Below are 24,620 nucleotides of genomic sequence, written 5' to 3'. Positions count from 1 at the left end.
ATGTGTCATATGCAACAGTTCAAGATGGAAATCAAATGGTGATGGTGGTTCAAATGGTCCTCACAACGGTGGCAAACAAGTAGCTGCGAAACAAATGAGGTATTTTCCTTTAAAGCCAAGGTTGCAGAGGCTGTTTATGTCATCCAAGACGGCTAAGTTAATGAGATGGCATGCAGAGGAACGAACTAATGACGGTGTCTTTAGGCATCCTGCAAACTCCCTTGCATGGAAAGATTTTGATCGTCGGAATATTGACTTTAGTAATCAGAGCAGAGTTCTCTACACATTTACAGCAGCTGAGAGCTGAGATGATGGCCTTTGTGTCACAGGGGGCAAGTGTGGATCCTAACAGACAGGTTTGATATAAATTAAATTGTTTGATAGTTAAATTGTCACACAACATTATGTATAAAATTCGAATATGATTAACACATTATGCGTTGACTATCATAGGCTCCTGATGCATCGAGTGGCCACCGGGCATTTAGGGAATCTGCAGAAGACGAGAATCCATATACACCACCACCAGAAGATCAGGTATAAAATGTAACTTTACATTCTAAGCTAAAATGTATATTTGCATTCTTTGCATTCTAAGCTAATAGAGTTGTGAGAGAAGACGGGACTCAAATTGGGTTCCCGAATTAGGAGTTAGAGATGGATTTCACTCTAGGCAAAACTATTTCTTTAAAAAAATTCAATTCGAGGTGTTAACGTCCCAAAATCACCAAAAGGGGTCGGTTTAGCACGGAACTTGGCACACACGACCGACTAGGCACAAGAGATTTGTGGGAGAAGACGGGACTCCAATCGGTTTCCCGGTTTGGGCGTTAGACCCCTATTTCGGTTTAGGCAAACTAATTCCTTAAGAAACTTAAATTCGAGGTGTTAACACCCCAAAATCACCAAATGGGGTCGGATTGGCACGAAACTTGGCACACACGACCGCCTAGGCATGAGAGACTTGTGGGAAAAGACGGGACTCCAATCGGTTTCCCGGTTTGGGAGTTAGAGCCGTATTTCGGTTTAGGCAAACTAGTTCCTTAAGAAACTTAAATTCGAGGTGTTAACACCCCAAAATCACCAAATGGGGTCGGATTGGCACGAAACTTGGCACACACGACTGCCTAGGCATGAGAGACTTGTGGGAGAAGACAGGACTCCAATCGGTTTCCCGGTTTGGGCCTTAGAGCCATATTTCGGTTTACGCAAACTAGTTCGTTAAGAAACTTAAATTCGAGGTGTTGACACCCCAAAATCACCAAATGGGGTTGGATTGGCACGAAACTTGGCACACACGACCGCCTAGGCACGAGAGACTTGTGGGAGAAGACGGGACTCCAATCGGTTTCCCGGTTTGGGAGTTAGAGCCATATTTTGGTTTAGGCAAACTAGTTCCTTCAGAAACTTAAATTCGAGGTGTTAACACCCCAAAATCACCAAATGGGGTCGGATTTGCACGAAACTTGGGCACACACGACCACCTAGGCACGAGAGAGTTGTGGGAGAAGACGGGACTCTAATCGGTTTCCCAGTTTGGGCGTTAGAGCCATATTTCGGTTTAGGCAAACTAGTTCCTTAAGAAACTTAAATTCGAGGTGTTAACACCCCAAACTCACCAAATGGTATCGGATTGGAACAAAACTTGGCACACACGACCACCTAGGCACGAGAGACTTGTGGGAGAAGACGGGACTCCAATCGGTTTCCCGGTTTGGGAGTTAGAGCCGTATTTCAGTCTAGGCAAACTAGTTCGTTAAGAAACTTAAATTCGAGGTGTTGACACCCCAAAATCACCAAATCGGGTCGGATTGGCACGAAACTTGGCACATACGACCGCCTAGGCACGAGAGACTTGTGGGAGAAGACGGGACTCCAATCGGTTTCCCGGTTTGGGAGTTAGAGCCATATTTCGGTTTAGGCAAACTAGTTCCATAAGAAACTTAAATTCGAGGTGTTAACACCCCAAAATCACCAAATGGGGTCGGATTGGCACGAAACTTGGGCACACACGACCACCTAGGCATGAGAGACTTGTGGGAGAAGACGGGACTCTAATCGGTTTCCTGGTTTGGGCGTTAGAGCCATATTTCGGTTTAGGCAAACTAGTTCCATAAGAAACTTAAATTCGAGGTGTTAACACCCCAAAATCACCAAATGGTATCGGATTGGCACGAAACATGGCACACACGACCACCTAGGCAGGAGAGACTTGTGGGAGAAGACGGGACTCCAATCGGTTTCCCGGTTTGGGAGTTAGAGCCGTATTTCGGTCTAGGCAAACTAGTTCGTTAAGAAACTTAAATTCAAGGTGTTGACACCCCAAAATCACCAAATGGGGTCGGATTGGCACGAAACTTGGCACACACGACCGCCTAGGCACGAGAGACTTGTGGGAGAAGACGGGACTCCAATTGGTTTCCCGGTTTGGGCATTAGAGCCATATTTCGGTTTAGGCAAACTAGTTCCTTAAGAAACTTAAATTCGAGGTGTTAACACCCCAAAATCACCAAATGGGGTCGGATTGGCACGAAACTTGGGCACACACGACCACCTAGACACGAGAGACTTGTGGGAGAAGACGGGACTCCAATCGGTTTCCCGGTTTGGGCGTTAGAGCCATATTTCGGTTTAGGCAAACTAGTTCCTTAAGAAACTTAAATTCGAGGTGTTAACACCCCAAAATCACCAAATGGTATCGGATTGGCACGAAACTTGGCACACACGACCACCTAGGCACGAGAGACTTGTGGGAGAAGACGGGACTCCAATCGGTTTCCTGGTTTGGGAGTTAGAGCCGTATTTCGGTCTAGGCAAACTAGTTCCTTAAGAAACTTAAATTCGAGGTGTTGACACCCCAAAATCACCAAATGGGGTCGGATTGGCACGAAACTTGGCACACACGACCGCCTAGGCACGAGAGACTTGTGGGAGAAGACGGGACTGCAATCGATTTCCCGGTTTGGGAGTTAGAGCCGTATTTCGGTTTAGGCAAACTAGTTCCTTAAGAAACTTAAATTCGAGGTGTTAACACCCCAAAATCACCAAATGAGGTCGGATTGGCATGAAACTTGGCACACACGACCGCCTAGGCACGAGAGACTTTTGGGAGAAGACGGGACTCCAATCGGTTTCCCGGTTTGGGGGTTAGAGCCATATTTCGGTTTAGGCAAACTAGTTCCTTAAGAAACCTAAATTCGAGGTGTTGACACCCCAAAATCACCAAATAGGGTCGGATTGGCACGAAACATGGCACACACGACCGCCTAGGCACGAGAGACTTGTGGGAGAAGACGGGACTCCAATCGGTTTCCCGGTTTGGGAGTTAGAGCCGTATTTCGGTCTAGGCAAACTAGTTCCTTAAGAAACTTAAATTCGAGGTGTTGACACCCCAAAATCACCAAATGGGGTCGGATTGGCACGAAACTTGGCACACACGACCACCTAGGCACGAGAGACTTGTGGGAGAAGACGGGACTCCAATCGGTTTCCCGGTTTGGGCGTTAGAGCCATATTTCGGTTTAGGCAAACTAGTTCCTTAAGAAACTTAAATTCGAGGTGTTGACACCCCAAAATCACCAAATGGGGTCGGATTGGCACGAAAATTGGGCACACACGACCGCCTAGGCATGAGAGACTTGTGGGAGAAGACGGGACTCCAATCGGTTTCCCAGTTTGGGAGTTAGAGCCGTATTTCGGTCTAGGCAAACTAGTTCCTTAAGAAACTTAAATTCGAGGTGTTAACACCCCAAAATCCCCAAATGGGGTTGGATTGGCATGAAACTTGGCACACACGACCGCCTAGGCACGAGAGACTTGTGGGAGAAGACGGGACTCCAATCGGTTTCCCGGTTTGGGCGTTATAGCCATATTTTAGTTTAGGCAAACTAGTTCCTTAAGAAACCTAAATTCGAGGTGTTAACACCCCAGAATCACCAAATGGGGTCGGATTGGCACGAAACTTGGGCACACATGACCACCTAGGCACGAGAGACTTGTGGGAGAAGACGGGACTCTAATCGGTTTCCCGGTTTGGGCGTTAGAGCCATATTTCGGTTTAGGCAAACTAGTTCCTTAAGAAACTTAAATTCGAGGTGTTAACACCCCAAAATCACCAAATTGTATCGGATTGGCACGAAACTTGGCACACACGACCACCTAGGCACGAGAGACTTGTGGGAGAAGACGGGACTCCAATCGGTTTCCCGATTTGGGAGTTAGAGCCGTATTTCGGTCTAGGCGAACTAGTTCCTTAAGAAACTTAAATTCGAGGTGTTGACACCTCAAAATCACCAAATGGGGTCGGATTGGAACGAAACTTGGCACACACGACCGCCTAGGCACGAGAGACTTGTGGGAGAAGACGTGACTCTAATCGGTTTTCCGGTTTGGGAGTTAGAGCCGTATTTCGGTTTAGGCAAACTAGTTTCTTAAGAAACTTAAATTCGAGGTGTTAACACCCCAAAATCACCAAATGGGGTTGGATTGGCACGAAACTTGGGCACACACGACCGCCTAGGCACGAGAGACTTGTGGGAGAAGACGGGACTCGAATCGGGTTTCCGGTTTGGGAGTTAGGGTCGAATTTCTATCTAGCCAAAATTATTTACTTAACTATCTTTGTAATTATATAGTAATTAATTTTTTATGTTTTTTTATAATTAAAATATTAATACATAATTATATTGTCATTAATTATTTTTATTTTTTATTTTCAGATATTTCCTGAGTAGCAGTTTGCTTCTTGTGGAATGCAGCCGTGTGAAGATTGCGACAAACTTTTGTTTATGAAGAAAACTTTTATTTTTGATTTACGTTATTTAGATTTGTGAACAACATTATGTATGTATTGTGCAAAATTATGTGGTTGGATAATTTTGATGATGTGTTGTTATGAATGGAAGAGTACTTTAATTATGGATGAAATTTTATTTATATACAGGAATTTTTATATTATTATATAGTTATCGATTTTTTTTAAGCTATTTTTATTTAATACAGGTAATTTGCATATTTTTAATAAATTTATTGCTGCATTTTTTGTTGGAACCAGGTTTTGCTATTTTTATTTAATACAGGTAATTTGCATATTTTTAATAAATTTATTGCTGCATTTTTTTGTTGGAACTAGGTTTTTGCGATGGTAGCGTAGCCGTCACCAATGATATTGGCAATATGAACAAAAAGCCTTTAGCGACGGTACTTTCACCGTCGCAAATAATATTTTTAGAGACGACACAATTTTCTGTCGCAAATAACAGTATTAACGACAGTATTAAACCCGTCGCAAATAACCTTTTTTAGCGATGGTATTTTTACCGTCTCACATAAACCCTTTTGCGACGGTATTTTCCCGTCGCAATTACCATTTTTAGCGACGATATTTTCGTACCGTCTCAAAGTCTGCAGATTTTTACACATTAATTGCGACAGTATTTTGCCGTCGCTAAAGGAATTTTTGCCGTCGCCAATATTTTGCGACGGCATTTACCGTCGCTAAAGACCTTTAGCAACCCCTTTTTTTGTGACCCCCCTATTACCGTCGCTAAAAGCTATTTACCGTCGCAAAAAAGCTTTTGAGACGGCTTCCTTGGTATTGGCGACGGTATTTTACCGTCGCAAAAAAGCAAATTTTTTGTAGTGTATCATCGGTATCACCGTTTATACTGAATTTTTACTTGAGAGGTTGGGGAGAGAATCTTTTTAGTATATTGTATCGAAACCTTAACAAAATGGGTCGTCTTTTTATGGATTTATCATAAAAGTATAAAGTAAAATTATCATTATTATTATTATTATTATTAAAGAAAGAAAAAAATGGTAAACAAATAATTTCTGATCCAACTGTTGTAAAATCTTTGAAATCCTCTTATGAACAAAACTTTTTTACAGATCGTCCGCAGCCCGGGCGTGTCGGGTCAGGTTAGTCAATTCTTCGACCCGCCCTTCCTATAACTATTTCATCAATTGTTTCTGGGTTCACTTATAATTATTAGCTTGCATATCAATAATCCTTGGGTTGATTTACATGTTGGGTATATTTATTTGGGCATACATTATCCGGACATAGTATTGTTCATATGGTGTTATTGAATTCTAAATGAGGGTGAAATACAAAATAGAAGACTAAAGAGAAGTTCAGATTAATTAGTCAAATTACAAAATTAATCACTCTGTTTAGTTTTCAATTTTGAAAAATAATTTTTTGAGTTTCAATTTGTTTTTTCTACTTCAAGAATGGGATATTTTTGTTCTTATAAAATAAAAATATTAGATTTATTAATTTCTTGAAAAACACTAGATTATATCCTTTTGGGTTTAATATTCTTATATAGTAGTAAAGATAGTTAATGCTAACAAGACTCTAATCTAAGGTTATGTTTGGTTTATAAATTTTGAGAAGGGTTTAGAATCTGAAAAAAAAAAGAAAAGAAAGTGTGTTAAACTAAATGAAAGATAGGTATATTTATTTATATTTCGCCTACTTTTTCTTTTTCTATTTTCAAATCCTTCAATCAAATACAACCTAAATAAACATATGATCCTGTTAATGACAACCCTAAGCACCACAAAATTTATTATATCTATAATTTCAACACACTTCTACAAATTTTAAAATATTTTTACATATTTTAATACACATTAATACATTTTTTTACATATTTTTTCAATACTAATGACAGCCCTAAAGGACTATGTATAATAATTTCCATAAAAGATCTGCCATGCATGCATGCAGCTACACCAAATCCAATAATTGATTAAATATTCCCATTCCATATTGACAGAAAAGTCTACCTTTCCGAAAACCTCCGTCTTCAAGCACACGTGGTGGAAGGGACAATGTAAGTCAAATTGCTCTCTATTTGGTTTCTGAACTTTGGTGATTAATTTTGTTCACATAGCTTGCATTTGGTGCCACACAACTCCTGACTAGCCCCTCTAAAAAAAGAAAAAAAATAAAATAAAAAAAATCCTGACTAATAACTCATCAAAGTAAAAATAATTCCTAATAAATAATTGAAATTCGTCTAGTCTCAAATAAACTGGCAAATGGACAGAAAAAAAAAATGCATAAACAACTATGTCGGTCACCTAATTTGAATGAATTTCGCTTTTAGTTCTCATAATTGTAATTTTATCAATTTAAATTTTACACTTTCAATCACGTTTTAATTTAGTCTCTCTGTCAATTGATGTTAGCATTTTGGACGGAAAAAAGTTGGAAAACTCTATTTATACATAAAATTTATACAAAATTTTTTATAAGAATGATGTGACAATTTATTCTTGTAAATAAATTCAAATTCATAAGTGTTTTGTTTTAAAATGAAAGGTCCTCATTAAGCCACCTTATTATATAAAACATTTTATATGAATTTTCTGTTTATATATTATTAATTAGATTGGTAGGCACCATAGTTTCTTCCAAATTTTGTTTAGGTCTCTCTAGTTTAGCATGTGTTATCTCTTCATTTAAAAAGTTAACATAATTAATAGAGAGTGACACATTGAAACGGAATTGAAAGTGTAGTGTTTAAATTGATGAAATTGATACTATGAGAATCAAAGTCAAATTTTGCTCAAACTAAAATGACAAATAATGTAATTTATCAAATATATATATATATATATATATGTAATATGTATATATAACTGCGCTTATGATCCAACAACATTATGGGTGATAATTGGAAGGAAAAAAAGAAAAAGAAAAAAAGTTATGGTTAATACACCCATGTACATTACCCCATTTTCCTCATTTGTCCCTTATTTTTAATCGTAATGGTATGATTATTTCTAAGTTCTAACCAAGCTCTTGATTAATTTTCAGATCTCTTTTTCAATGGCAACTAGCTTTCTCTTTGAAATACCATATTTTCCGACAAACTATTTTTCCCCAAATCCATTTTTTTTCATTGTCAAACCTCCACTACCATTCCAATAATAAAGCTAAATTCTTCAACCTTATTGAACAAAATCACAAACCCCCTTGTTTTCTTCTAGAGTACTACAATAAAATGAATAACAATGTCCTCTACTGAAGGAATGTTTTGTATCATGCAGTTCAGATTATAGTGGATTGCAAAACTAAAATAGATAACAAATAACGTAATGCTAAATTTTGCTTCTCTTTCGGTTCCATCCAGGGAGGGCAAGGAAAAAAAGCCTCCAAAAAACGGTTTCGTCGTGACATCCATAGGTCCTACAGGTCAAAAAAATATTCAAGGTACATAATATGTGCACATAACATCTAATGTTTCACTTCCTTGCTCTTGTTTGCCAAGGTAAACTTTCTTAACAGCAATTCACATTTTACATTGCCTAAATGTAGCCATATTTCCGCTATATAATACACGGTAAAAATAAACGAATTCGGACATACTTTTTACGCTTAAATCAAATTTATGGATCATGTGGGTAAATCACATGTCTTCATTGATGTCTTCAAGCAATTCTAAGCAGTGAGATAGAATTATTAGAGAACTACTCACACTCTTCAAAGTACAAAAAGTTAGAAAGAAATTATATTTTGCACAAAAATATTCAATGGCAAAAAGTTAGAAAGAAATTATATTTTGCACAAAAATATTCGGTTAAAACTCATTCTCTAATATGTAATACATAAAGAGAGATGTAACCACCCACAACTATCTTTCTAAGAGACGAGATTGTGGATTATTCATCTTTATTCCTAAGATAAGGTGAATAACCCACCATAGATGCCAAACCCGGGTCCAAAACTCATCCCCATTTCTAATAAGTGTCACAAAATTGAAAATGCTCAGACAGTTCTATTTTGTTTGCCATCCTTTTCCTAATTCCATTTATTTTGACAAAAAAATATTTTCTTACAAAACATATTTTTCATAAAAACTATTCTCCTATAATTGATAGCAACCTTAAACCTAATGTGCTAGTTATTGTACTAATGATCATTACAACATATAGGAGTTTTAGAGACTAAATTTTTTGGTCTTTAAAAGTAAAAATTTTGTTACAAAAGGCATTTAGGAATAAATTTCTATTATCGTAAGGATAGTGACTAAAAAATCGTTCAAAAAAGTCAAAAATAAGCCTTTAACCACAAAATTTTGAAAATGTCACTAATAAATAAACTATTTGGGACAAATAATTTGATCTCAAACTGGTTTATTTTTTGAGACAAAAAATTTAGTCTCAAAAAGATAATAATTCATCACTAATGCCTAATTTTCGTTGCTAAAAAAATAATAAATTTTGAAAATGTCCATAAATTTTTATTCTGCTTTTGAAAATGTTTTATTCCATTGTGTATTTAAATCAGTATTAGAGTCTGATTTTTCAATATTGCCGATAAAATTATGAGTATTAGATATATTGAATAAGTAGAATTAAATAATTTAAATAATAACACTTCGTTACAAAAAATAACAAAATACAATAATATATTAATGAAGTTATAAAAAGAATTTAGAGAAAAGCTTAAAACAATCAATTATAAACGAAACTTGACTTATAATACTAGATAAAAGCAAACACGTAATCATTGAAGAAGATAATTAAGAAAATACTATAGATAATTATTCTTACCCTTTATAAACACTCATCATAAAAAATGACTCCCGCGTTTCAAGGACAGAATAAAAATTTAACTAGATATGATCTTTTACTAATCTATAATACTTATATATAGACTTATATTTTGTTTTTGTACTCTTTTCAGGGATTAAATTTAAATTAAATATTTTAGGAACTTAATAGATTCAATCTATAGTTTAGAAATTAAGGCTTCGTTTGGGAAGCCAAGTTTGGAACTTTTTGGTTATTTTAGTGTACCCTAAAAAAAAAGATACATGTGTTTGAAATGGGTGGGGGCAATTTGGTGCCTATTTATCTCAACGTAGAAAAAACGAAAGTGTACTCTAAAAAAAAGAAGATAAATTATAAAAACACTTTCTGAGGTTTATTTAAAATATGAATTGTCTATATAATTTTGAAAATTATAAATACTCTTTTGTTAGAATTTTTTATTTAACAGAAAAAATAAAATTCTTAACTACTATCTCATATATATATATATATATATATATATCAATAAAATTACTTGAATTATTAATTAAAATATATTTTTGATATCATTTAAAATTATTAATTGACTTGATTTTATAATAAGGAAAAATTACTCATAAATCCCATTTGAATAAATGCTGCTCTAGTTAGTTCTAAGTGTTTTTTTTTTAAATCATTTAGTCCTTTTTATTTTTGGTATGATATATGTTTTTGATATATTGTATATAGAGTTTACATTTTTACCCAATATTTCCAATTGAAGTTAAACAAAATTCAAAACCCACCATTGAACAACATCATCAACATCAACATCTGAACCCTTGATTCCTGATCGGAGAAGAAGGTAATCGGCGGAATTGAGGATCAACATCAACCTCAGAAACATCATCAACATCAACATCAACCTCAAAAACATGTTATAGCGATCCCGGGTTTACCCTTGTTATACAGTGATCCGGACATGTGTCCGTGGATGTTGGTAGTTGTTTATTATCTTGTTTACATCCTTTTTACTTAGTATTTGAGTTGGGATGTGTTGGGCAGGTTTGTTACAGGATGGTTGAGTTTAGAAACCAAAACTAGTTGCCCAGATTTTGACCTGTCCGCTTGAGCGGGGGTTTTGGCGCTCGAGCGGGAATTGCACCCATCCAGTATTTTCTGTGCAGTGTTGGACGCTCGAGCGTGGGATTGGCCGCTCGAGCGGGGTTGTGTGAGTGACGCTCGAGCGGGGAGTTGGAAGCTCGAGCGGAGACCTGGTTCTGTAAAAGTTCTGGGAGTGTGTATTCGCCGCTCGAGCGGGATTGTTGGCGCTCGAGCGGGAGTCTGTGAGTGACGCTCGAGCGGGGTGTTTTACGCTCGAGCGGGGCGACTGGGTTTAAGTTCCGTGGTTTGACTTTTCAAATCACTTTTTCACTTTCTCTTCTCTCTCCTACTTTTCCAAAAACACCATTGGTGAGCCTCTCTCTCTAGATACTACCTTCTCTCTAGGTTTTGATCTAGTAGGAGTGATTTGCTCATCTTTGGCCTTTACAAAAAGGTTGTTGATCGTCGAGGGCTACATTTTAATCTGAAAATTTCGGGATTTGGAGCACGTTGGGTTTTGTCTTGTTCTCCCTTGGAGCTCCGAATTTGAGGTAGGGATATCCTACTCCTCTCTATGAATTTTGTCTTTAAATTTTGGTATTTTGTGATGTTGGGGTTGGTTTAGTAATTTTGTGAAAGTTTGGGGCTCTTGTGTTATTTTTACAAAAGTTGGGGTTTTATTTATAATAAACCTAAAAGCATGTTTGTCGTAGAGAAGTGAAATAAATGTTGAATCATTGATGAAAATGGGACCTAAGGGTTGAAATGGTAATTATGGAAATGACCTAATTATACCGTTTGATTAATTGGGATAATTAATTGTGAGAAATGAGGAAATGAAGTGAAAATGTAGAGATTGGGAAAGTATGGGGTTAAAGGGTGTAGTTGGATTATTTATCACTCACCGAAATGAAATGTTGATTAAATATCCATTTGTGCATTTATTTTCTGTTTAGAAATAACTGCTTTGGGCTATCGGTGGAGGATAGTCGTGATTGTTGTAGACAATGCATGATGATTAGGCAAACTGAAACTAATCACTCAAATGTGTCATTGAGATTGACGATTGAAAGAATACATTAAATTTATGTATGGTGTGATGATGTGTATAATTGTTGTTTATATGCATTGTGTTGTGTTGGAGGAGATAGGGGATGTACTCCACGGTTTAGGGGAAAATAGGGGATGGACCTCTAAACCGGATGTGTTGGGAGGAGATAGGGGATGGACTCCATAGATAGAGCTCATATGCTTATCTATTATTGTGTTGACAGAGCTCATATGCTTGTCATTGGAAGTGTGATAGTGCTCATATGCATATCTGTGGAAGTGATGATATAGCTTGTATGCTTATCTGTTGTTGTGTGATATAGCTCGTATGCTTATCTAATATGATATGGGAAGTGTTTGATATGAGTTATTGTCTCATATGAGTTGTTTGGCCAGGTTCTGAGCCATGGTTGAAATTTGAGAATTGAAAGATATTGGAAAATGAGTTGTACCATGGACTTGTATTGTCACGCCCCCAAACCGCCCCTAGTAGTTTGGTGCCGTGATGGCCAGTAATCCGAGATTACCGAAGGCCGCCTTACAAGAATCACACACAATCAGAGTATGAAATATGGGGCTTACAAGTGCGGAAGCAATATATGTATATACAGAATCTAAATAGTCCATGAGAGCTGTGCTTAAGTCCAATGAAATGACATACATCTTTATAAAGTCTTACAACTTAAATACAATAAGGAAATGAGATACAAAACACATCTTGACCAAAAGGCTTCTCAAGCCGACATATACAAGTACAAATGAAAAATAAGCCAAGAAGCATAATCTTCAAGATGGTACAAAATGCTAATCCAAAACACGTCGGCAATGCACCCAAAACACATCGGCTACACGTCTAGGCCTCAATGCCTTCTTGTTCATCACCTACATATATATAGAGAGGGTGAGCTTGGATACTCAGTGAATGATATTAGAAATAAAGGTTTTGCATGATTGATATCCAAGATTTCTTTCAAAACAATACATAGCATACTTTACAGTCAAGGGGAAGTCAAGTTCATTGCCGGCCTTTCAAGTTCTTTGGATGTTATTACATCTACTTAATACAAGAGGGTGATGACAATTTCAAGACAAGAGTGCAATTGCATTATAGTCCCCTGCAGCTAAGGACTTTCAAGACAAGAGTGCAGTTGCATTATAGTCCCCTGCAGCTAAGGACTTTCAAGACAAGAGTGCAGTTGCATTATAGTCCCCTGCAGCTAAGGACTTTCAAGACAAGAGTGCAGTTGCATTATAGTCCCCTGCAGCTAAGGACTTTCAAGACATGTCATCAAAACAAGATAATGTTTAATACACAAGTAGGGATAGTCATTCATGCTAGATCAAGTACTTTTCAAAACAAGGCAAGACGAGATTTATGAAAGCAAGTGTAACATAGCTTTATTAAAAATACCACTCACATAGTTTCTTCACACGTCGGGGTCGAGACAAGCCCAAGTCCTACAAACACATGGCAAAGCCTATTGAATGCACCTTCAACAAGTTTCGTATGTACACAAATGTTTTCGGAAAATATGCTGGGCACCAACCAGGTCTAGGCCGAGGTTCCACACCTCCTCGCCGAGGTGTGTTCCCGAGGGCCACATGCAAGGAAAAGAGGTCGGGAAACTCTGGGTTTCCCTCTGTTGATGAACATGAAGAACATGAGTGTGAAAACATGAAAAATATGAATGTTCAATCATAATCTGTCATCACAAATCTGGGATTTTCGTGCTATGAGTTTGAAAACATGGACCTGGGTACACGTACTTGGAATTCTTGCGGAAATAAACACAAAAACATGATTCTTTATGCAAGCTTTCGGATCAAAACAAGACTTTCTTGAAGAACTCATGAATGTCATTTTCTCTTTCTAAAATCGAACTTCAAAACGATGCATGGCTTACAAATCATATCCGATCATGCAATGCAATAACATGAACATAGAGAACATCATGAGCAGATCAAGAATCTAACCTTAGAACACGGATCTAACGGTTTGATCTCTAGGAATCAAGCTTGAAGATCTACTTCCTCACTCTAAAACTCCTTCTTCCTCCTAGAGTTTCTCTCTCTACAAGACAAGGTTATGATACTAAATGATAGTTTTCTATACCCGGTTCTGGGGTTAACCCTCTGCTGAGACACGTGGCGGCGACTGGTTGGGTTCTTCCTGAAAAGGTGGCTGACAGACCAGACAAAGCATGGTGGAAGGGTGTTCCACAAGTAAAGCGGTATGGGCTCTCTGACGGGGCAATGACATCGGCTAACAACAAGGCGTATCTAACAAGCTACACGGAATGGCACTCTGGCAAGGGATGACATCGGCTAACAAAGGACTTCGGCAACTAAGGTGACAATGACCTCGGCTAGGAAGGACAACACTTGACTAAGCTGTGCCACATCTTGGCCTAGATGCGCCACACCTCGGCCTAGGTCATACCACTCCAGGGCGAGATCACTTGGGTACAGGGTAACATCTCGGCTAATGTGTCAAGACGAGAACGGAGGTCAACAAGGGGTTTCAAGATGCTACTACTAGACTAAGGATGACCTCGGCTTGGAATAACATCGGCTAGCATAACTCAGGCAAGGCGTAACCTAAGTTTCACATCAAGGAAGGAACGAGACAAGCATACTACACTTAGACAAATCACAAGGCTTCAAAACAAGGCATGAATCACACTCGCTTAAGCGAAACAATTCACAAACATACACATGCAAAGTTAACAAGTCATAATCATACAGATGCTCATGAACATGACGAAGACATAAAATGTGGGTTCCTACATGTATGTCATGAAAATGTAAAGTCTGATAAAGGAAAGAATCAGTGTGGACCAACTATCAACTGCTAATCTTTTAGTCATTGTTCATATTTGGTTTAGTGTATTTCTACTGGGCTGTGGCTCACCCTATATGGGAACATCATTTTCAGGTACAGGTAGCATGCCACCTCCAAGGACATAGCTTGGGAGGCTAGAGGCGGACTTACTTTTGTCGTTTTACTTTTGTTGTATTACATGTAAATTCAAGCCAAGGGCTTAAGGTGTAAATGAGATAGTACTCTTTTGTTGTAACCAAGTGTTAACTTGGAAAGCTGTAAGCCCATAGGGCATTTTGCTTTTGTTGTTAACATGTAATACTTTTGTAATCAAACTCTGATGAATAGAAGAATGTGGTTATTTCATATGTTAATGAATGTCTTATTTGATGGGTTTAATGTTATTATTTTTGAGGGCGTTACAATCAACATCATCAACATCATCAACATCAACCTCAGAAATCTCCTGATCGACAGAATTGAGGATCGTCGAAGCGTCGCGGCTCGGATTGGAACGCCGGTCCATATGTTGGGTTGTTTGAAATTCGCATCGTTTGCCCTCACGTGTATTTGTGAAATGATTTCCATCGTTGTGTAATAGTTTGTTATGTTAGTGTGGGATTGTCGTGGCGTTGTCAACATTTGGTGTTGGTAATATCTTGTCCCCAAAGTGGTAAAGCCAATGTTGCCACTAGTGAGGACGTGAGTGGGATCATTAATTCCCAAATAAAGGGGGTGTGTGATATTGGTTGGATGTTCGCAGGGAAACATCAGGCCCAGATGTTGGTTTTTGATTCATCAGTCAATAACAAAATAAAAATGGCTACAGTGTTGGTGTGTTTTATTTTGGCACAATTCATTGATCACGCAGTTGCCACCCCAGTTATGTTTTATTCAATTGGCAGTCATGTTTGCTTTTGGATTTGGCATATTGTCAACCATGATAATGTTTGTGTCGTTGTTTCATACATTGGAATGCAACGTCCATAGCATTGCGTTTAAGTTAAGATGTAGTTGATGTTGATGATGTTCACAATGTTGATGATGTTGTTAATGTTGATGATGTTGACGATGTTCACAATGTTTGATGATGTTGTTGATGTTTGTTGATGTTTGAAGATGTAGTTGATGTTGATGATGTTCATAATGTTGATGATGTTCATAATGTTGATGATGTTTGATGATGTTGTTGATGTTTGAAGATGTAGTTGATGTTTTGTTGATGTTTGAAGATGTAGTTGATGTTGATGATGTTCACAATGTTGATGATGTTGCTGATGTAGTTAATGTTGCTGATGTTCGGAAAAGGAGGAAAATCTAAAAAAGGCCTATAGCAAGCTTTTTGGGTATTTATGTCATTACAACATCAGTAAAAACTTACATTCAAAAAAAAATTACGTGTTAAATAAATGGGTATATACGTAATTAACATTCAAATAAGACTTATTAGTCTACAAAATAAAAGGCAGGACCAAATAGTTTAACAAATTAAAATTTGAAATTTATTGGTGTTTTGCCCTTTTAATAAAAGAGGTAATTTATTATGCAATTAGAAACTTGAAGGGGTGAGATGTATTTTCTATAACAATGAGGGATAATCTGTATTTTAGATAAACCTTATGGGGTGTATTTATAATTTATGAAAAAAAATACTTGTGTTTTAACTGGGTGGGAGCAATTTGCTGGGAAAAATTAGTAAAACATTCATCTCCAACTTTGCGTAGTAGGAGAGATCTAAGATATTTTTTATTATTAGCTAAGATCCTTCAACATTTTCACAGAGAAAATTTGACTGAAAGAAATTTTGTTTGACTTAGAGAAATTTTGGCCCCAACTTAGAGAAATTTCGAAATTTCTCTGGTATAATCACAGAAAAATTTCAAAATTTCACTGTAAAAATTAAAATTTGTCTGAGTCGGGACGAAATTTCTTGGAGTCGAGCAAAATTTTTCTGAGTCGAATATTCTCTATAGAAATGTTAAGGAATTTTAACTATTATAAAAATATTATACATTCTTTATCTTATAAAATCTTAATATTAAAAACTTTAAAAAAAATTCTCTCGGGTGCTCCCTCCAAATTTCGAGTTCAACTCCCTTGGGAGTGTACTCCCATTAAGTCCTTGGGCAATGCCCATGGGATTTCGAGTTCAACTCCCTTGCAAATGTACTCCCATTAACTCCTTGGGCAATGTCCAATGTCTATTGTCTATGGGCTTTGCCCAATTAACATGAAAAGGCGCTTTGCGTGTACCATCCCTTAAAATGATAAAAAATAAATATAAAAAAAACTTAGAACAAAAAGTTAGTTAATTTTTTTTTTTTAAAGTGTAACTAGATAAAAATAGTTAAAACTTTCTTGAACTAAAAGTCTTTTTTTAAAATAAAAAATAAAGATAAATTATTTCTATTTAATTTCAAAATAAAACTTTAAGTTATTATTTAAATGTGCATAACGTGAATTTTGTGCAAATTCAAAATATAGATTTTATGCATGTTTAAAATATAGAGATTGAAGAAATAAGATATAAATTTGAGAGTAGAAAGGTTTTTGTTAAGGAAGTTGAACAGGATGAGGGTGACTGGTCGATCGGCTCTTCCTCTTGTCAGCTGAATCCCGTTATCGAATTAAAATGGTAAAGCAACGGGAGTTTTCTTCCCTCCTTAAAAAGGTAAAAGTAATTCTGAATAGTTTCTTAAGAAAATGTTGAAAATTAATAAGATAAATAGTCAACAAATTGGGAATTTTTTTATGATTGCTGATATTAAAATTTTATAAAATAAAGGACATATAATATTTTCATAGTAGTTAAAATCACTCAACATTTTTACAAAAAAAAATTGATTTAGAAAAATTTCACCAAATTCAGAGAAATTTCACTTAGACTCAGAAAAATTTCAACTATATTTGGAGAAACTCTCCAAACACGTTCCACCCATTGATTTGAGTGTGGTATTTGTTTTGAGTTTTCAAATTATAGTTCCACACCCACTTTTGAAAACTCCTTTTCAGACGAGAAAATTTGGCTAACCCGATCGTCTTCCCGGATGTCCCCAGGGACATACGGCCGGTTGACCAGAACAGTGTTCAATTTTTTTTTTTTTTTTTTTGATACATGTTAATTTTATATTTTAAATAAAAAATATTTTCAGAATTTTTTTAAAATTTTTTATGAGTTTTAAATAGGATTTTGAGTTGAGTGTTTGGTTATGAGTTATAAATTTTTTGAATTAAATATCACATGTCACATCATTCATTTCAAACTCAATTTAAAACTCTTTTCAAAACTCATAATCAAATAAATTTTTCACACTCAAATCATAATTTCAAAATTTACAAAATTAAAATATAATTTTATTCTCAAATCATATTTAAAATTTTTTACTAAACGTTACATGGTTGTTTATGTCTAGTGTTCTCGTAATAATCATCTTTCTAATTTGTTTTCATCTGATTTTGGTTCTCTGCATATTAGTGATTGCTAAGGTGGAAGCAGTTTGTAAAGTTTGCCTTAAGGCCACGTTTGTTTAGCGGATTAGGTTGGATAGGATTATTAGTGAGAGGATTGTTAGTAAAGAGATTGTTAATGTGTGGATTGTTAGTGAGGGGATTAAGTAAAAGTGTGTTTGTTTTGATCACTACAAGAAAACAGCCCAAATAACACGAAACTTTTTGCGACGGTATAGGTACTGTCGCAAAAAATGGTCTTTTGCGACGGCGTTTTCAAACCGTCTCAAAAAATGGTCTTTTGCGACGGCATTTTCAAACCGTCTAAAAAAATGGTCTTTTGCGACGGTGGTGACCCCGTCGCTAATGAATATATCACAAAAAAAAAACATAAAGCATTTGCGACGCCTGATGTACCGTCGCAAAATATTTTTTTTGAGACGGGAACATTTACTGTCGCAAAAGCCTTGTTAAAACGGCGTCGTTTTGTTTGATAGGATTCATCATTTGTGACGGTTTAAGTACCCCGTCGCAAAAAGTAATGACATTTTTGCAATCCCGCTCATTTTAGCCTATTCACGGTCATGTGTTTCCCCAAAATCCCCAAACCTTTCTGAACCAACCCCAAATTCCCTAAAATCTCTAAAACCAAAATCCGTAAAACCATCTGATAAAAAAAAAAAATCCCCAAATCCATTTTGAAGCAAAATGCCCAAAGTCCTTGAGCCAAAATTCAACGACGGTGACGGACGACAACGGTGATCAACGACGGCTAGCAGCGAGGGAGCAGCGAAGCAGAGTCACGAAGCAGAGTCAGATGACCTAGGGTGAATCACGAACCAACCAGAGGCCTAGGAGGCAAGCGACAAAGATCACAAGGACTCTGATGAGTGTTGCGATCCCTCCTAGGGCATAAGTAGCTGTAACAGTCTCTGCATCTCTCTTTAATCCCCCTCATAATCCCTCTCAATTTCTGTGCGTGCTCAACAGCAAGAAGAGTAGTAGTATCAGCAAATCCTTGGTTTCAAACCCATTGTATGGCTTCCTGAAGAAGAAGAAGAAGAAGAAGAAGAAGAAGAAGAAGAAGAATTCTAATACTCGCAGAATGGAGTCCTCTTCGAATTTCGTTGCCCGTGCCTCCGCCCAACCCCTCAAGAATGCTGACCAACTCATCGATTCCGTCGAGACTTTTATCTTCGATTGCGATGGTATATATGTATGCTTCCTAATACCTTTATTGTTGCTTTTACCATATGCTCTCTATTCTGCATTGTGTATCTGTCACTGTATCTCTATTCTGCTGAATGCTCTTTCCACACAGAGGTGTGTTATTTGTGGTCTTCCAAACATAGTTTTTGAAGGGACAAGTGTTGATTAATAATACTAATTTAATTTTATACACTTGTCTGTGTAGTTGTTATCTACTCGATGAAATACTCACCATAAGATAGTAAATAGTAGGGTACTAAGGTCAAGACATTGTTATTGTTCACTATTCTAATTAGTTTTATTGTTCAAGTGTTTTACGGTAAGAATTATATACCATATACGATAGTTATATGCAATGGCTGAGACTATTTTGAAGCATTGAAATGCAAAAGTGGCATAAAAAATGTAATGTTAAGAACTTGAATCGTGACAATTAATAATATTGTGAAATTTGTACTAAAAATTCACAAACACAAGAAATTAGATTTTTTTTGTCCTTGTTTTTTTTTGGTTGGGGAGGTGTTTGGTAAGATCGTTCTACATCTTTATATATGTCTATTGAGAAGAGATTATCTAGTTTCTGTTTATATTTTACAGGAGTTATATGGAAAGGGGATAAACTGATAGATGGGGTCCCTGAAAGTCTTGATATGCTTCGGACAAAGGTTTGTATTTTTTTTATCAACTTGTACATGTCAAGCAAATGAACATTGTATTTTAATGGCTTTAATTTTTGTTACCTCTTTTTATTGATTTAGTTTTGAGATGATGATAATAAATCTAATGAAGCTATATTTTTCTCTATATGACCGTTGAAAATTTGAATATAAATGCATTGCTTTGTGGTGTTGAGCCAATTTGGAAGCTTCTCTAAAGGAAGAACTTGAGAAGGCTAAGCAGAGAAAATCAGTGCCAACTAGAGGGTAATATTAGGTGTGTGGTTGTTCATCCTACGCTTCCATATGTGCTGTCATCGTCTGATGACATGCTTGTAAAGCTTTGGGATTGGGAGAAGGGCTGGGTGTGTACTCAAATTTTTGAGGGTCATTCTCATTATGTTATGCAAGTGACATTTAATCTGAAAGACACCAACACATTTGCAAGTGCATCTCTTGATCGCACTATAAAGGTATGAATTGGATTGTCTATTACTAACTTGTTAACTACAATTTCATATAATTTGGTATAAAGCACATGCACACATTGATAAATTTGTTTTTGTTTTCCCTTTTTTCTTTTTTCAGATTTGGAATCTTGGCTCTCCTGACCCAAATTTTACATTGGATGCCCATTTGAAAGGGGTAAATTGTGTTGATTACTTCACAGGTGGTGATAAGCCTTATCTTATAACTGGTTTTGATGATCATAATGCAAAGGTTTGCTGCCTGTTTTCCTTTTTCTTCTTCTTCCTTGTTGGGTTCATGTACATGTACAATGTGAAAATATTTTTGGCTATATTCTATGAAAATAGGTGTGCGACTATCAAACCAAAACCAAAAGTTGTGTCCAGACACTAGACGAGCACACCCACAACGTTTCAGCTATTCGTTTTCACTCTGAACTTCCCATTATAATTACTGGTTATGAGGATGGTACTGTTCGTATATGCCACATTGCCACCAACTTTGCTTGCTAAATATAGCCAGATAATTACCAATCTTATAAATTTCAATTGCAATGTTAATTTTTTTTATCTTGGTAGCGACACTTTGCAAGGTGCAAATTCCTTTGTAGCTTATTTGTAAAGATGAAGTTTTTATAGAATAGTGTTCAATTGGTTTGAATTTTTGGAAGTAAAATTATAAAAAATACACCAGCAAACTAAATTTGAGTTTATTTCATTTTACTTCACACAATATTTTTTTAGTTTTTATGTTTACATTGTTGAAAATATAATAAATTTGAGTTTTTGGTTGTGCTAGTCTTTCTAAACTTTCCGTACTGTTTTCATTGATTTGCAGCCTTGAGAACACGCTGAATTATGGTCTTGAAAGAGTGTGGGCTATTGGATATATGAAAGGTTCACGCCGGCGAGTTATGTATTTATTTAGTTTGGTGGGTGGGGGAGGTTGGTGGGGATGATCTCTTTTGTATAGGTTTTGGAGTTCTAGGGACATATTCAGATTCCTTACTAGTAGATTCGTGAGCTTGTTTTGTTCACAACTTTAATGTGGTTATCCTTTGGATGTCAAAGTCTGGGATTTAAGGCATGAAGGGATAGAAAGAAGTCATGCTTAAATTGTCTAATTAACCAATAATTAAAGTTGGAAGTAGTTGTGGTTGAATTGAGTTATTGCTTTCATTGAATAGAATATTGCAATTTCAAGGAAGAAAATTTAACTACTCTTGCTAAATTTGTTGAATGTATCCTTGAATGTGTTTAACACTTCTCTTTCTGCAACTTCGTTTTCTATTGCCGTTGTATTCTCTGGATAGGGTTGTAATTGGTTATGATGAAGGAACCATTATGGTAAAAATTGGTCGAGAGGAACCTGTAGCTAGTATGGACAATAGTGGAAAAATCATATGGGCTAAGCACAATGAAATTCAGACTGTTAATATTAGGAGTGTTGGTGAAGATTGTGAGGCTTGATTCTATTCATGATCTAATTTTTGCCAACCCATATCTCACATTGTTAAAAGAAATTGTTGTAAACTGTGACATGTAAGGACATAATGTTTTTTCCTCAAAGCAATCAGTTTTAATGCTATCAGAGTCGTGAGTCAAAAATAAAAAAATAAATATTCCTAGAACCTTTGGCTGCAACAAAAGTATGAATCCTTATTCTGCCAATTATATATATATAGTAGTTAATTTTTTATGTTTTTCTGTAATTAAAATATTAACACAATTATATTGTCATTAATTAATTTTATTTTGTTATTTTCAAATATTTTCGGAGTAGCAGTTTGCTTCTTGTGGAATGCAGGCGTGTAAAGATTAAAATATTAATCCACGGAAGAATCATGACGAAAACTTTTGTTTTTAATTTACGTTATTTAGATTTGTGAACAACATTATGTATGTATTATGTAACATTATGTATTGGGATAATTTTGCTGATGTATTGGTATGAATGGAAGAATATTTTAATTATGGATGAATTTTTATTTATATAGTGGACTTTTTATATTATTATGTAATTATTGATTTTTTTTGAAGTTATTTTTCATTTAATATAGGTCATTTTCATATTTTTAATATTTTTATCACTTTTTTTTTTTTTTTTTTGAGACGGCAGCACACACCGTTTCAAAAAGAAAAATAGAACCAGGTTTTTTTGCGGTGACAGTAATGCTGTCGCAAAAGATAGGGGATTTGGTTGAAAAGGAAGATTTTTAGCGACGGTGTTAGATGCTGTCGCCAATAGTACTTTAGCGACGGAAAATGATTGGTGGCCCTAAAAAATTTGCCCCTAATACCCCTAATTTTCATTTTTGGAAACTGTTTCTTTTTTTCTTTCTTTTTTCCTTTTTTTTTTTTTTTTTTTTTTACTTAAAGTGGAATTTCGGGGCATTCGAGCCCCGAAATTTAGGGCCCTCAATCACTTCCGTTTAGCGACAGCATCAAGTGCTGTCTTAAATAAACCTTTAGCAACGGTATTTGTGTCGTCGCATATAACCCTTTTAGCGACGGCAATGCAGTATCGTCTCAAAAAAACTTAGATTTTCATGCGTTAATGGCGACAGCATTTTTTCGTCGCAAAAAAGGCATTTTTGCCGTCGCCTTTTTTTTTGCGACGGCGTTATACCGTCGCTAAAACCCTTTTGCAATCCCCTTTGTTGCGACCCCCCACTTGCCGTCGCAAAAGGCCAGTTACCGTCGCAAAAAACCTTTTGAGACGGCGTTTTGGGTATTTACGACGGCATTTTACCGTTGCAAAAAAATAATTTTTTTTGTAGTGGATGATAGTGTGGGAGATGATTAGTGATGAGATTGTTAAATTATTTTTATATAAAATAAATAAATAAATTATTTCTATATTAAAAAAAATTAAAACAAATATTAAAACAAATAGGAACCCTTGGTAAAAAAAAATTAAATTAAAATAATAAAATTTTTATATAAAATAGACTCAATTCCTCACTATTTTTTTAATTTTACCTAAAATTCACCCAAGCTAATCCCCCTACATAGAGGGATTACTAAGCCCCCTTCACTACTAATCCTATCACATTGTATTGCATCTAAACAAAAATTTGATGAGTTCTACATATTACTAATCCAATCCACCCTCCCAAATCTTCAATCAAATATGGCCAAAGGGATTAGAGGTAGGAAGAGCCGTCAAGTCAGAATGCACGTGCACAAAAAATGCCTTCGCCCATGAAAAATGTGCACCTACGTGGTCAAGTAGACAGCAAGGTCACATCTGTGGTTATTGTAAGGGTAAGATTCAGAACATACGTGTTGATTTGACTCTAGTGAAGTGACGAGTTCTACGTGGTTATTGTAAGGGTAAGATTCAGAACATACGTGTTGATTTGACTCTAGTGAAGTGACGAGTTCTACGTGGTTATTGTAAGGGTAAGATTCAGAACATACGTGTTGATTTGACTCCAGTGAAGTGACGAGTTCTGCTTGACAGAAATGAAAAGAAAAATGTTTGGGAGCATTAATTAGTGCTCTCACTAAATAGGTGGCAGTGGGTCTCGTCATTAATGATGTGATGTTTTAGTCTTGGAGTTGTATTTTTTTTTTTTTACTTTTTTAATACATTAGTATTATTAGTGGTGATATTTTTAATGGGATGAATCATTGTTGAAATGAAAATCACTTTCATGATTGACAAGGTAATGGACTTCAAATTGGCCACAAATGATAATAGCATTGCATCAAAATCAGTGATATCCAACTTTGCTATAGACATTGAAGTGTCGTTTGGTAACACTTACGTTTTTAATTTTCTATTTATATTTATTAAAATTTAAAAAATTTAAATAAAAACTTGTTTGGTAAATTTTTGATTTATAAATCAGTGGTCTCAGTTTATAAATTTGGCCAAAAAATATAAACTCAAAAAATGTGTTTCCGTTTTGAGTTTTGAGTTTTTTTTTTTTTTACCACCCAGCACTATCCACCACCCGCCATCATTTTCCACCACCGTCTTCGGCCACCACCCCCCACCACCACCTACCATCCACCTGCCACCACCACTCACCACCCACCACCCACCATCCGCCACCACCACCATTACCCACCACCCACCCGCCACCCACCTGCCACCACCACCACCCACTCGCTACCACCCACCACCCGCCATCGTCATCCACCCAACCACCACCACCACCACCATCATCCATCTACCCGCCACCACCCACCACCACCAGCCATCCGCCACCCACCTGCCACCACCACTCGCCACCACCACCCACCGCCACCACCACCACCACCACTACCCACCACCCGCAACCATCACCCACCGTCACCCACCCACCCACCCACCATCACCCCAGA

At 36.4% G+C, this 24,620-nt stretch overlaps 2 long non-coding RNA genes across 2 annotated transcripts; both read left to right on the top strand.

The window, feature by feature from the left end:
* The first annotated feature begins 266 nt into the window (after positions 1 to 266).
* On the top strand, positions 267 to 4,868 carry LOC145792437 (uncharacterized). Its single transcript, XR_014331840.1, has 3 exons — positions 267 to 356; positions 454 to 537; positions 4,719 to 4,868. It is a non-coding gene; the product is annotated as an uncharacterized LOC145792437 (long non-coding RNA).
* A 13,678-nt stretch (positions 4,869 to 18,546) lies between these two features.
* Positions 18,547 to 21,744, top strand: LOC145792981 (uncharacterized). Its single transcript, XR_014333373.1, has 3 exons — positions 18,547 to 19,161; positions 19,760 to 20,538; positions 21,124 to 21,744. It is a non-coding gene; the product is annotated as an uncharacterized LOC145792981 (long non-coding RNA).
* The last annotated feature ends 2,876 nt before the right edge of the window (positions 21,745 to 24,620 follow it).

This window comes from Camellia sinensis, chromosome 6, assembly GCF_055761805.1.
Source record: "Camellia sinensis isolate YWXY chromosome 6, ASM5576180v1, whole genome shotgun sequence".
In the NCBI taxonomy this organism is placed as follows: Eukaryota; Viridiplantae; Streptophyta; class Magnoliopsida; order Ericales; family Theaceae; genus Camellia; species Camellia sinensis.
The sequence above is the reverse complement of the archived record's forward strand: the minus strand, read 5'-3'. Positions and strand labels throughout refer to the sequence as shown.